The sequence below is a fragment of the Trachemys scripta genome, chromosome 25 (genome assembly GCF_013100865.1).
Source record: "Trachemys scripta elegans isolate TJP31775 chromosome 25, CAS_Tse_1.0, whole genome shotgun sequence".
Taxonomy (NCBI): Eukaryota; Metazoa; Chordata; order Testudines; family Emydidae; genus Trachemys; species Trachemys scripta.
The window spans coordinates 5519652-5532162 of record NC_048322.1 but is presented as its reverse complement, the minus strand read 5'-3'; the positions used below and the strand labels follow the sequence as shown (position 1 = coordinate 5532162).

Below are 12511 nucleotides of genomic sequence, written 5' to 3'. Positions count from 1 at the left end.
ACAGACTCCAATGAAAAACTGCAGAACTGGAATTAATTTGCAAACTGGACACCATCAAATTAGGCCTGAATAAAGACTGGGAGTGGATGGGTCACTACAAAAACTAATTTCCCCCTACTGTTACTCACACCTTCTTGTCAACTGTTTGAAAAGGGCCACCCTGATTACCACTACAAAAGTGATTTTTCCTCCCTTGGTATCCTACTGTTGAGAATAGCCCACTTCCACTTTAATTGAATTGTCTTGTTAGAACTGACCCCCCACTTGGTAAGGCAACTCCCATCCTTTCACGTTCGGTGTATATATTCTGCCTACTGTATTTTCCACTCCATGCATCTGATGAAGTGGGTTTTAGCCCATGAAAGCTCATGCCCAAATAAATTTGTTAGTCTCTAAGGTGCCACAAGGACTCCTCGTTGTTTGTTTTAAAGACCCATGTATACTTAAAGACACAGCAGCTCATTTTTACAAAAGCAAGAAATATGTTTCAAATGCGAGAAGTACAGTTTGTTACACGTATTTAATTGCTGATAGGAAGATGGAACAAGCAAGCTGGATTTCTAGTAACACCATGAAAGCACCAAAGAAATATTCACATTTCCACAGGTAAGTGAGGCACTCTGAGCCCTTTATCCGATAGATTCCTCATGGGAAGTTAGGGAGCACTGAAACACTTCTTCAAAAGCGTCCAGAAAAGGCTCAGTGATTTCATCAACTGTGACATGTCTCTGGAGTTCTTCGCTCAGCGAGGTGACACCCGTCCCTTCGAGTCCACAAGGAACAATGTGATCAAACCACATAAGATCTGTGCAGCAGTTCAGCGCCAGCCCATGAGAGGTTATATGCCTTCCACAATGGACACCTGAAAAGCAAAACATACGTCACCTCGTTCAGTGCTATGTACCACACACAACCCCTCCCCCAAAGTCATCTTAAATGTCAGATCCCAAGGCCAGAAGGGACCATCGTGATCATCTAGCCTGATCTGTATAACACAAGCTACAGAACTTCCCCCAAATAACCCTTAGAGCAGATCTTTCAGAAAAACATCCAATCCTGATTTTAAAATGACCAGTGATGGACAATCCGCTACAGCCCTTGGCAAGTTGTTCCAATGGTTAAATATCCCCTTCACACTAAGACTCCTATCCACCTTACCACATAAGTTGCCCAGCTGATGAGGCACCAATGCTGTAGTGCTTATCAGCAGCGAGGGCGCTGAGACCATAGCTTATCACGTTCCCCAATACGGTCTCAATGTTTCCTTGTACTCCCCCACCATCTGTTATCTCATCTTACACTTCAACTGTAAGTTCTTTGGGGGCAGAGACCTGCCTGTCTGCACTGTATATGTGACTGGGGTTCCCAGACTCTATTATAATACAAATCTAGCCCAGGGCACTGGGTTCATTGTTATTGCAGAGACATGCAGGCATGGTGTGCAGTCCCTCATGAGGAAGTGAAATTCTTGTAAATATCTGCTTGTTAACCGGGCAAATCCTGCCTATTAGCCGGATTGGCTCTGGTAGCGAATGAGGACAAAGGACAGCATGATGTGCATGTTCGCAGTCATACATAGTAGATCCCTGATTTTCCTGCTTTGCACTGCACAACAGGAGAGCTGGGATTCTACACTACTGTACTGTGACCATTGTTTTTAGAGAATCATAGAGCTTTTCAGTAGCAGAAAATTTCCAGGAATTAACCCACGTCCTGAAAGATTTACACATGTGCACAATTTTAGTCGGAGGAGTAATCCAATGAGATTACACACACGAGTAATGGTACACACGTGCAGAAATCTTTCCAGGACTGAGGCATAAAAATGTAGTTCCTAGTGATTTACAAGTAACCTCTAAGATTATTAGAATTGAGATTAGCGTGTGGGGGGATCTCTATTATTTCAGTATGTGGACTGCCTTTAGCCACACTCCATGTATAATCAGGTCACTCTACCTGCTATTTTCCATGGCTCTTTCACACAGCAGCACATGAAAGGAGAAGCAGTTTAATAAAGGCTATGCTACGGCCTTGTCTCTGCTAGAAAAGGATCTGCCAGTGTAACTATACCAGCAAACCATCTTAGTGGAGGTGCTGTTTATACCAGGAAGAGTGCATTTGCTGGTATAATTTATATCAGTTCCCTAAATGAAATAAACGATATCAACAAAAGCATGGTTTTGCTTGTATAACTGCATCTACATTTGTGCTTTTGCCACCACCATCAGGTCAGTTACGGGGTGTGATTTTTTCCACGCTTGATAACGTAGCTACACTGGCAAAAATGTTAAGGGTAGATCAGGTCTATACTGTCAAAAACCTCTAGTGTAGACATATTTATATTGGTATAAAAGTGCCTATTGGATTTCCCTGACCAGGATAAACGATACCGGTATAAACACCGTTATAACTGTGTCTACACTACCGCTTTACTGGCATATCTACATTAGTAAAAATCACACCCCAAACCAACACAGCAATGCCAGTAAGACTCATTAGAGCAGGGGTCTCAAACACGAGGCCCGGGGACTGCATGCGGCCCGTGGGGTTATTTTCTGCGGCCCGCGAGCTCCTCGCGGCCCCCCCCCCACCCTCCCCCAGTGTTTACCTAGAGTGGCTCCGGCCCAACGCGCACTGGGGGCAGGGCAGGCTCCCTGCCTGCCGGCCCTGCCCCCGCCCCGGGAAGCGGATGGAACCTGGGGAAGGAGGGGCGCAGGGGTGTGTGTGGCTGTTGCTTCGGGCACCCCATTGGCCATGAATGGGGAACCGCGGCCAATGGGAGCTGCTGGGGGAAGTGCCCGAAGCAACAGCCACACACCCCTGCACCCCTCCTTCCCCAAGTTGCATCCGCTTCCTGGAGCGATGCGGGGGCAGGGCAGGAAGGCAGGCAGGCAGGCACCCTGCCCTTATCCCTGCATCCGTGCTGAGCCCCACTGGAGTCTGTGCGGTTCATTGCAGCATCAGGGCTTGTGATCATAAAACCACGAACACTGGTGGGGCACTTGGGCAGGTGCAAAACCTGAAACTACTCTTAACTCACTCAAGGCCGCTCAGCCCCATCTCCTGCCAACTTCCCAGGAGCTCCCCAAGTCTCCACTTGTCCCCTGATCCTCTACCTCTCTGCTGCCCCCCATGACCTCCTCACCCCTCCTGCCTTCTCCTCAGGGACCCCCTGAGCCCCCACATCGCCCAACTGCTACCCCCATTTCCCCTGCACCCCTCTTCTTGCCTCCTCCCCAGGGACCCTGAGCCCCCTGTACCCCCCCCCCATGTTCCCCTCACACCCTTCCTGCCCCGGGACCCGCCGAACCCCGCACTTTTCCCAGCCCCCCGCCTCCCGCCGGATCCCGGCCCGGCGCTCGCCCACGGCGCAGAGCTTGCGGCCCCGCAGCCACACGCCGGTCTCCCATGATTACACAGTTCCTATTAGTATTTACTTCCCTAAAAACGTTAAAGAGTTCTCTGTCCATATCCAGGCTAGATCCCGGCGGTCTATAGCACACGCCAAGCACTATCCCAGGGGAGGCTCTAGTAGTTTTTTTACCCAATGTGAGTAATACCCAGACAGACTCCGTCTTATCCATTCCATCACTTATTTCTTTACAGTTTACCTCATTATTGACATACAATGCTACTCCCCCACCTTTATCTTTGTTCTGGTCTTTCCTAAACAGCACATACCCTCCCATACCTGTACTCCAGTCATGACTACCATTCCACCACGTTTCAGTTATTCCCATGATATCCGGTTTCGTTTCTCGGACCAGGAGCTCCAATTCCTCCATTTTGTTACCTAGGCTTCTTGCATTGGTGTATAAACATCTTAATTTATGCTGCTTGGCCTCTCTCACATTCATTATCCCATTTGGTATGGACATTGTACTGCTAGTATGACCTATTAGTCTAGTAGCCATCCTCCCCCCTTCTTATGTCCAATCTCTTCCCCCCGGCTATATCAGTTCTTATCTCCTCGTCCTCCCTCTCAATGTTATAATCTGGTATGGAGATTAACTGGACATCTCCCAACCATCTCCCCCAAATTCCTAGTTTAAAGCTCTTTTGATGAGATGAGCCAGCCTCCCTCCCAGAAGTCTATGTCTGTTGAATGTAAAATGATTGTAAGTGAGGATGAAATGGATAAGTTTGGCAATGTGTTTGAGGTGGATATCTGAGAGTTGTTCATTGGTCTTGCAGATATTTGAGGCAGGCAGCAATGCAATCAGGGTTACAGATGTTGATGGATAGGAGGTGACATCCATGGTGACACGGACAGTGTTGTGAAGGAGGCTGTTAATGTTATGGAGCTTCTGGTGGAAGTTGGCGTGTCCTGGATAAAACCGGCCCTTTGTGTGGTGAACTGTTTGAGGATGTTTTTTGAGAGTCCTGATATTCCTTCAGTACGAGTGTTGCAGCCAGATAAGATGGATCTGCCTGGTTTTCGTAATTTGCGTATCTTGGGAAGCATGTAATAGGTCCCTGGAGGGGAAAGGGTTCACGAACGGTGGGGCTGTAGAGATTCTCTTGGAGTGGTTTGGGGAAGGAAGGATTTGATGACATCCTTAAACTCCTGGGTGAATAGTAGTGTGCAATCTTCTTTGATTTCTTTATAGTAGGTGATGTCAGAGTTGTCAGTTGGCCTTGTTGATGTAGGTCATTGAGGTTGAGAATTACAATAGCACCTCTTATCTACTGGCTTGATCACTATCTTGTGGTTGGATTTCATGGATTGTATAGCTATCCTCTCAGCAGTGGAGAGACTGTGGTGGATGTGATGATAACTATTTCAGTCAATTTTTTTCCTGAAGCAATCAACGTAATGATCAAGTGTGTGGTTTCGTTCTCTGTGAGGAGTCCAGGCAGATGTTTCTTTTTTCTTATGACTATCAGTGGGGACGTGGTAGTTGTGGGTGATGTAGTCTTTGTTGTGAAAGAATTCTTCTAGTTCTCCACGTGAGTATGATATCAGGTTCTGTGATGGAGCAGATGATCAGTCCCTTGGCGAGTACACAGAATGTGGTTCTAGTTAGGGGTTTTCTTGATAAGTTGACGATGATAGGGTGTGGCTTAACATCCATGTGGTGAGTCCTGGTTTCTCTCGGAGATGGTGTTCTGTGGGTTCTGGAGTTGTTGTAGTTGGTTTCCACCTTTTTGTTTGTGCTGGATGGCTGTCATCAGGTTTTTTGATATTTTGGGTTTCTTGCATGATCTCCAGGCAGGTTTCCTTGGTCATCCTTCCAGTGTGTGGGAAGCATGTAATGATTTCTTGTTTGAGGTAGTTCCTTCGGGAGATGTGAGGTACAGGAGATGGTTCCTCAGTTTTTTCTGAAGTCCTTCTGCAGAGCTGTTCTGCATATTTGAAGTTGTACATAAGGATCAGAGGGTTATAGATGGTGACTCCTCTGGGGATGATGTTTTGTTTCTTGCATTTACTCAAGAATTCAATGTCACTGGGAAGTTTGGTTTCATTTTTCTTCATGTTGTGGAAGAATTGTGATAAAGAGCATACATAATTTACATCATCTTGGAATGGATAAAGTGTTTTCCATGCATGTTGATTTCTAATTCCCTCTTTAATCTCATTCATGTGAGTATTATAACATACGTTCAACATTCATTAAATCAGCCCTATTCATATATTCAGCTTTGAATCCAACATGTAACATGAGTATAACACATAATGAAACCATCAATAAGTCCACATAACAAACCTAAAAAAATAGTCATCTGACATTATTGTAACCCTCACTTCACTGGTCTCCCACTTCCGTCCACTGTTTGATCTTTTCACTAACTGCGACATGCCTATAATTAGGCATCTGAAGAAGTGAGGTTCTTACCCATGAACCCTTATGCTCCCAATACTTCTGTTAGTCTTAAAGGTGCCACAAGACCCTCTGTTGCTTTTTACAGATTCAGACTAACACGGCTACCCCTCTGATACTTGACTAAATTCCTGATCAATTCCCCATATGAAGAGAAACATTCTAAGCCACACTTAAAATTCTAGTCTTTCAAATGAAATCAATCCTCATACCTCTTACTGCTGCAGCTGCTGGTCACCTGACCTCGCGTGTCATATCCAACAACGAAGCCTCTCTGCCTGAAGTCTGAAAACACCTCTCAAGGTATCTGCACATTCCCTGCAGCAAAACAGAAGCATGAAGAGTTAGGTCCATGATAGTGCACACAGCTCAAAGATTACTCTGTTTAGAATTCATTATGCCACAATAATGGGAATAAGACTTGTTTCACTAGAGCTGGGTTAATGATAAAAAATGAGCATGAATAAACATTGGTTCAAATAGACAGAAAATCTGCTTTAATGGCGTTTGCAGTACAAGTACATTTTTGTTCCTAGAGTGTTCACAGGGAGAGAAAGGTTGCAAATACCCATGAGAATCTAGTCAGGGAGCAGAAACAGATGACCAGACAGAACGGACAGAAAATTAGGTAACAAATCCTTGAAGCAGCAAATACTTGAGATTAATCCACAGGATGAAACATGCTCAAACCATCTGTCAGATAACTGTAAATAATGAACCAATTCATAAAAGAAAAATCTGAATAATTCACACACACAAAAGTGCTACCTTTGTTATATAAGTAGTTCACTTAAGTCTTCGTGCTTGTGTTTAGAGCACAATCTACGGAACAGAATATGTACTAGCTCTCACTTCTTATCTAAAGTAAATTATCCTTTCAACACTGCACATTACTTTAGAAAATGTGACTCCGTATACAACAGTCTTTCATTACAAGTGAATTTACAGACCTACCCCAATGGTGAAGCAGTTATCTCATAAGTGTATTTAGTTCACCCTGTTGATCTTTAATAGGATATTTACTACTGATAATGCTAACATTAAAAATATGTCTAGCATGGCCTGAATATTCAGTTATTTACTATTTAGATATTAGAAGTTGTTTATGGCAATTGTTGCTATGTAGCAAATGTATCTAGGAGCACTGATGCATGCAGTAAGCACCATTTTGATCCCCAGTGGTGAGAGGCCCTCTCTTAAAATGAAAATGAAAAGCTGCCAATTCCAAAGTGTTTTCGATAACATCACCATCTTATTGGATCTAGCTTGAACCAACTGCTTTTCTCAAAAAACTTCCAGTTCCCTTCAGACAGTGGAGGATATGGGAGATGGCACTGCCTGCACTAGAAGACAGAATGGTTACTTACCTTATAATAACTGTGGTTCTTCAAGGGGTCAGCTAAGATGCATCTCCAATTCTAAATGACTGATGAGCAGAGGTCCATTTGGAAGATGGGAGTGAGGAGTCCTGCTTGCCACTAACTGCCTTACAAAATTCAGGTATGTGGATGTTTCTAAAGCACACTTTAGTGGAATAAGCTTTGATACCAGCCATGTGATAGCAGCCTGAAATGCACTGTAATCCACTTAGGTTCAGATATTATCTCGGAAACTGCTTGTCCCTTAGAAGTACGAGAAATGGCAACAACAACAACAACAGACACGAAGTGTCTGAAGGGCTCTGTCCTATCACAGGCCTAAAAACAAACATCTAAAGTGGGGAATTTCTTCTCCACTGGAGAGGAATGGGGTTTTGGAATGAAGACAGGTAGATTGGTTCAAATAAGTGTGACAAGTTCAGAAATAAATTTGGGATGAGGTCTCAACAACCACCTTATCTTTACGGAATATTGTGTGAAGGGTCAGCCATGACAGCTTGTAATTCGGTGGCGGCGGGTTAATTTGAAGGAACAGCAGTTGACTCCTGGAGAGAGGGAGAGAAGATTCTTTGGGTGGCTTCTGTGAGGAGAGGAAGCTCCACTAGGTTCTCTAAAGCGTAGAATGTCCCTTTCAGTGCAAGAACTAGAAAGGTTACTGACCATTGTTATGTCTAGTCAGGTTAAATAAATTTACTGTTTATCAAACCAAGCAGTTGGAAGTGTAGCCAGTTGGTGGGTTTTGGAAGGGAGTTGCAAGGCCCTCGAAAACAGAATCGGGATAAGCAGCCAAGATAGGTACATATCCCGAGAAGACTAGAGAGGTTAAATGGCTGCACTAGTGATCCACAGACCCTGATAAATATGGTTACCGCCCAGGAAGGGGCAGGTCATGACAAGAAAGTTTTATGTGTAGCCTCATGCCCTTTTGGGATGCAGGTCCTTGTATATGGAGGTGGTCCAGGTATGCACTGCACCCTGTTCCTGATGCAGCTGTGACCAATGTCTTTGTAGGCAGTAGTGTGGAGAAGGGTACCAGCTGGTTTGACCGCCTGTTCGGTACTGACAAGCTGGGAGCCCAGAGTAGAAGTGGCATGCTTATTTGATGTTTTGCAGTGTGATACATTGACTTTAGCTAGGCTTTAATGCACATAGATGAAGTCTGCTTAGTAATGTCACACATGTGCAAGCTAACATGGGGCTCAGAAGTTTGTGGCAGGTTTTTTCTGTGGTGTCAATCATCTGGATAGAGCAAAATCTATACTTGGGAGAATATATTTTTGCTGATTTTGAATAGATGTTTCTAAAAACTGATACGCAGAGAGATTTTTCATAGTTTACCATGTGGCTCAGCTGTCTGAATTCAGCCAGTCATCCAGATATGGAAAACGTGAATGTCATCTCTCCTTACATGTGCTGCCACAACAATAGGCATTTTATAAAAACAATTTACTGTGGAGAGACCAAACAGCAGCACTTCGTATTGGTAATGACTGGGCCCTGCTGTGAATTGTAGATGATCTACCATGGGTTGGATGGATGATATGAAAGTTAGTGTCATGGAGGCAGAGAGCCACAAACCAGTCTTGAGTATGAAGAGAACATATGGTGGAAAAAACATTACCATTCTGAATCACAAAACTGGATCAGACAAGGCTCCCCTTTCTTCTTTGGAATAAGGAGATCTCAAGAACATAAAACTTCCACTGAATTCCAAAAAGTTACCTCTCCTAGGGCTCCTAGAGGAATCAGAGAAGCCACTTTTAGTTTATTTTCATCAGAAGGGTCCCTGAAGAGGGATAGGTAGGAGGCAACGATCAAACTGGATGGAATAGTCCTACGAGACAACTTTCAGCACTTCTTTTACTGCAGACCAAGCCCGATGGAAGAAAGCAAGCCAATATCCAAAAGCTAGGATTTGGGGATTGCTTGTCTAATAGGTATCAAACCTGCAGTCTGAAAAGCAGATGAAAGTTAACCAGAAACGCAGAAAGATGGTTTCCTCCAAGAGAAGCTCTACTTCTTTCCAGGTGGGTATGCAGAAAACCATTGCTAAGGGTATGCAGGTGTCTTCTGTATAGATTGCCCTTGGTATTTAAAAGTTTGCAATTTGGGGTAGAGATGTAGATACCCAATGAGCAAAGTGTAGCCCTGGTGCCTCTTAAGAAATGTAACTTCATCTGTATGTGCACACAAGGGTCCATGCTCTTAAAGGGTTAGTCCTCAACTGTATTTTGCAGCTCCCAAGGGATTCCAGAGGTCTGTAACCATGATTCTCTGCACATAAGTCTCCACCATGATCAGGGATCTATGGCTGCCTCTACAGATGCTTTTGCCACAAGCTGGCCTTCAGCAATGATGGCTTTTAACTCTGGATTCCTGAAGTTCAGCCAAGAAGGGGATACAGTTATCTGATTTAGGATAGGGTATTTTGTAAATAAAGCTTGATAACTGATGACCAAGTTGAGTGTTGCTGACAAATAAGCCTCTCTTTCAATGACAGCTGATTTCTTTGGGTGCTTGCACACTGGTCTTGTCCTGGACTGCAGAGACCTCTAAAGAATCCAGTGTTGGACAGATGCTCCAACCATTTTGTGGTATTTGATACTTCATTTCTGCTTTTAGCTGGTGGTGGTAAAGTTGCTGATATCTGCCACAGGGGTCTAGGTTGGTTCTAAGATGCCCTCATTAATTCACAGTGCTATTCTTGAAGGAGTGGAAAAATACAGTATTTCAAAAAGCTCAGAAGTTTTTGCTTCAATTACTGGGTCTCTATTTTGAGTGTCTCTGCAACATGAGGGTAGCAGCTTCATGGAATGCTCTAAAGTCATCAGAAGTCAGTGCAGGAGTTGAAGAAACTGGTCAGGAGAGGACAGCGATGGGTCTCTGGGAGAAGATTAAAGGTGTTGCTCAGGATGCTTTAGACCTGTCTGTTCCTCCAGCAGAAGGGGAGTGTGACCTCTATTTGCTGACATGGTAGGAGGGAGATTGCCTCCTGGCTGCTCTAGACTGAGATCCCCAGTATATGCCTATGGCTAAGGTGGAGCATTGTAGGGATAAAGCTGGTTCTGGTAAGGCTGACCAGGCCATTACCATGGCTAAGGCAGATGAGTCGAAGCTCTGGAGTGTCCCTGTATTTAGGCAGAGACCTTCCCTTGTGCTTTAGGACTGAAGAGAAGACTCCCTGCTAGACAGCAGAGAGAAGGTGTGTCCCTGGTGATGGAGATGAGCAATAAGCTTCCTCCAGAGGTGGTGCCAATCTTTGAGGTGACTTCTGTATCATAATACTAGAGAGGCAAGTGTAGTGTCATCAGTGCTAAGGGCGATGTCAGAGACATGACAAACATCCTCTAACACTGAATTAGCCGGTACCATTAATGCTTCCATTGTCTGTACTGGTGACAGTACAATGTCTATGCAAGTGCCAATGGCTAACTGCCACTAGTATTGTCAAGTGTAGGCACCAAGTAACTTGTGCCTCTTCAATGGTGAGCTGGAGATAGAGCCAGCATCCTCTGCCCCTATTGAACAAGCGGGATTAGTGCTCTGTATCTCGGAGGAGAGCAAGGGTTTGAACTTCTTGTGGGAAGAATGGGAGGGGGATCAGTGCAAGGAGCCATATCTATCCGATGTTCAGATTTCCCTTGCCTCGGTGAGGTGGTGGTACTGGTCCTCTGTGCTCGAGTGGCTGTTGGTACCAAGGTGGTCTTCAGAGGTCCCATATCAGGGCACAGAAGAGATCAGATCCATTTGGAGGTTGATCCTTGCTAGTGTCTGAATTCCCTTATTGATTGTTTGAGAAAGCATAGCTTAAGCTGAGTGTCCCGAGACTCTGCTGCTCGGTGTAAGACGGTTCCTTTTCAACCAGGACAATCTGGCACATGGCTCTCACCAAGATAAAGACAGTTGCTGTGGCAGTCTGTAATAGGAATGAGTCCTTGGCAGAACAGACACTGTTTGAAACCAAAGGATTTTGAATGTACCATTTTAGGCCCAGACAGGGATGCAAAGAGCTGAGGAAAAGTTTTAAATTTAAATCTTTTGTGGGGTTTTTTGGTAACTCAAATCAAAGAGGGAGCTATTTGAAGGGAATTAATCCCAATTTGAGAGTAATTCTGCTAAGGGGTTTTGGACGGACACAGCTTGTTCCATCTTACCACCACAGGTGATAAGAGAAGAGAGGGATAGTTGCAGCTGCTCTGCCCTTAAAGTAACATTCATGGCCAGGCATGGCCCAATTGACACTGCTATTCACAGATCCCAATCTTGTGCACATAACGTGCAGGTGCACCTAGACTGGGATTCACACAAACACATACGCTAAGAAGAAAGTTATGGTCTTTCTGCATACTGATGGAATCGTAGGCCACCACATCTCAGAGTCACGCTCTGAAGCTTCACAAATGCTGAATAGAAGCAATGTCAAGATTGAGCCCCATTCGACTTCCGTAAAGGATTTTCACTTACCTGTGAAGGGGGTGATCATGACCCACTGGAAATTGTCAAAGAGAAATGAGCAAAGCTAATTTAAACCTGACTCCATCCACCCAAACGAGATCACATAAGCAGGTCAGCAGCACCACGTATTATTGCTTGCATTATATGAAAGTAGCTCCTACAGAACCCAACAGATGGGAAGATTAATGCAGAGACAATGTCTAACATTTATTTTAGTCAACCTCAGAGGTAAAATGCCCATCTTTGTATAACCGACACAATGATACACAATTTCCATTTCACACTTATAAATCCTGAGATCCTTGCCTCTGCAGTCTTTGGACTGAGATTTTCCTTGAACTCTTCAAAAACCCTGATATGTTCAGGGTTCTGTGTATCAGCTGCCCTCCCTCCCCCATGCAGAAACTGGCACAGCACAGATGCTGACAAGCTCAGGATAGTTCAGCCAGCATAAATTTCAGTCATGGGATTTCTGACAGGCTAGTTAACATGCTTATCTGATGCTCAGTATGTTCTGTTCACACAGCTTTTATCTTTCTCATGCTCTTGACTGCACTATGAATTTATGTTCTCTCACAAAGGGGTTTCGTTTTTTAAATCGCTTTGGTTAAGAGACAATTGCATTCATCTATTTGAGTGCTGCCAACTCTTGTGATTATGATGAACCTCCATGTTCTGAGTTTTCTTAAAGCCCCAGCTCCTGGAGTCATGGGATTGTGAGAATCTCAGCTTCCATGAAAGTAACAATTTTAAAAAGTGAACCCTACATTTGCAAAAGCCCAGAAGGCAATTTTTTTCTTATTATTTTGGGGAACGGATTCATTTTTGAATGCTTGGGACTGACAGTGCTGCTAC

The 12511-nt window shown here is 44.4% G+C and overlaps 1 long non-coding RNA gene across 1 annotated transcript; it reads right to left on the bottom strand.

Annotated features, from left to right (window-relative positions):
* Window positions 1–501: 501 nt before the first annotated feature.
* On the bottom strand, window positions 502–8605 carry LOC117870070. The gene is made up of 2 exons (XR_004643878.1): window positions 6035–8605; window positions 502–862 (listed from the first exon to the last, which is right to left on the bottom strand). It is a non-coding gene; the product is annotated as an uncharacterized LOC117870070 (long non-coding RNA).
* Between the last annotated feature and the right edge of the window lie 3906 nt (window positions 8606–12511).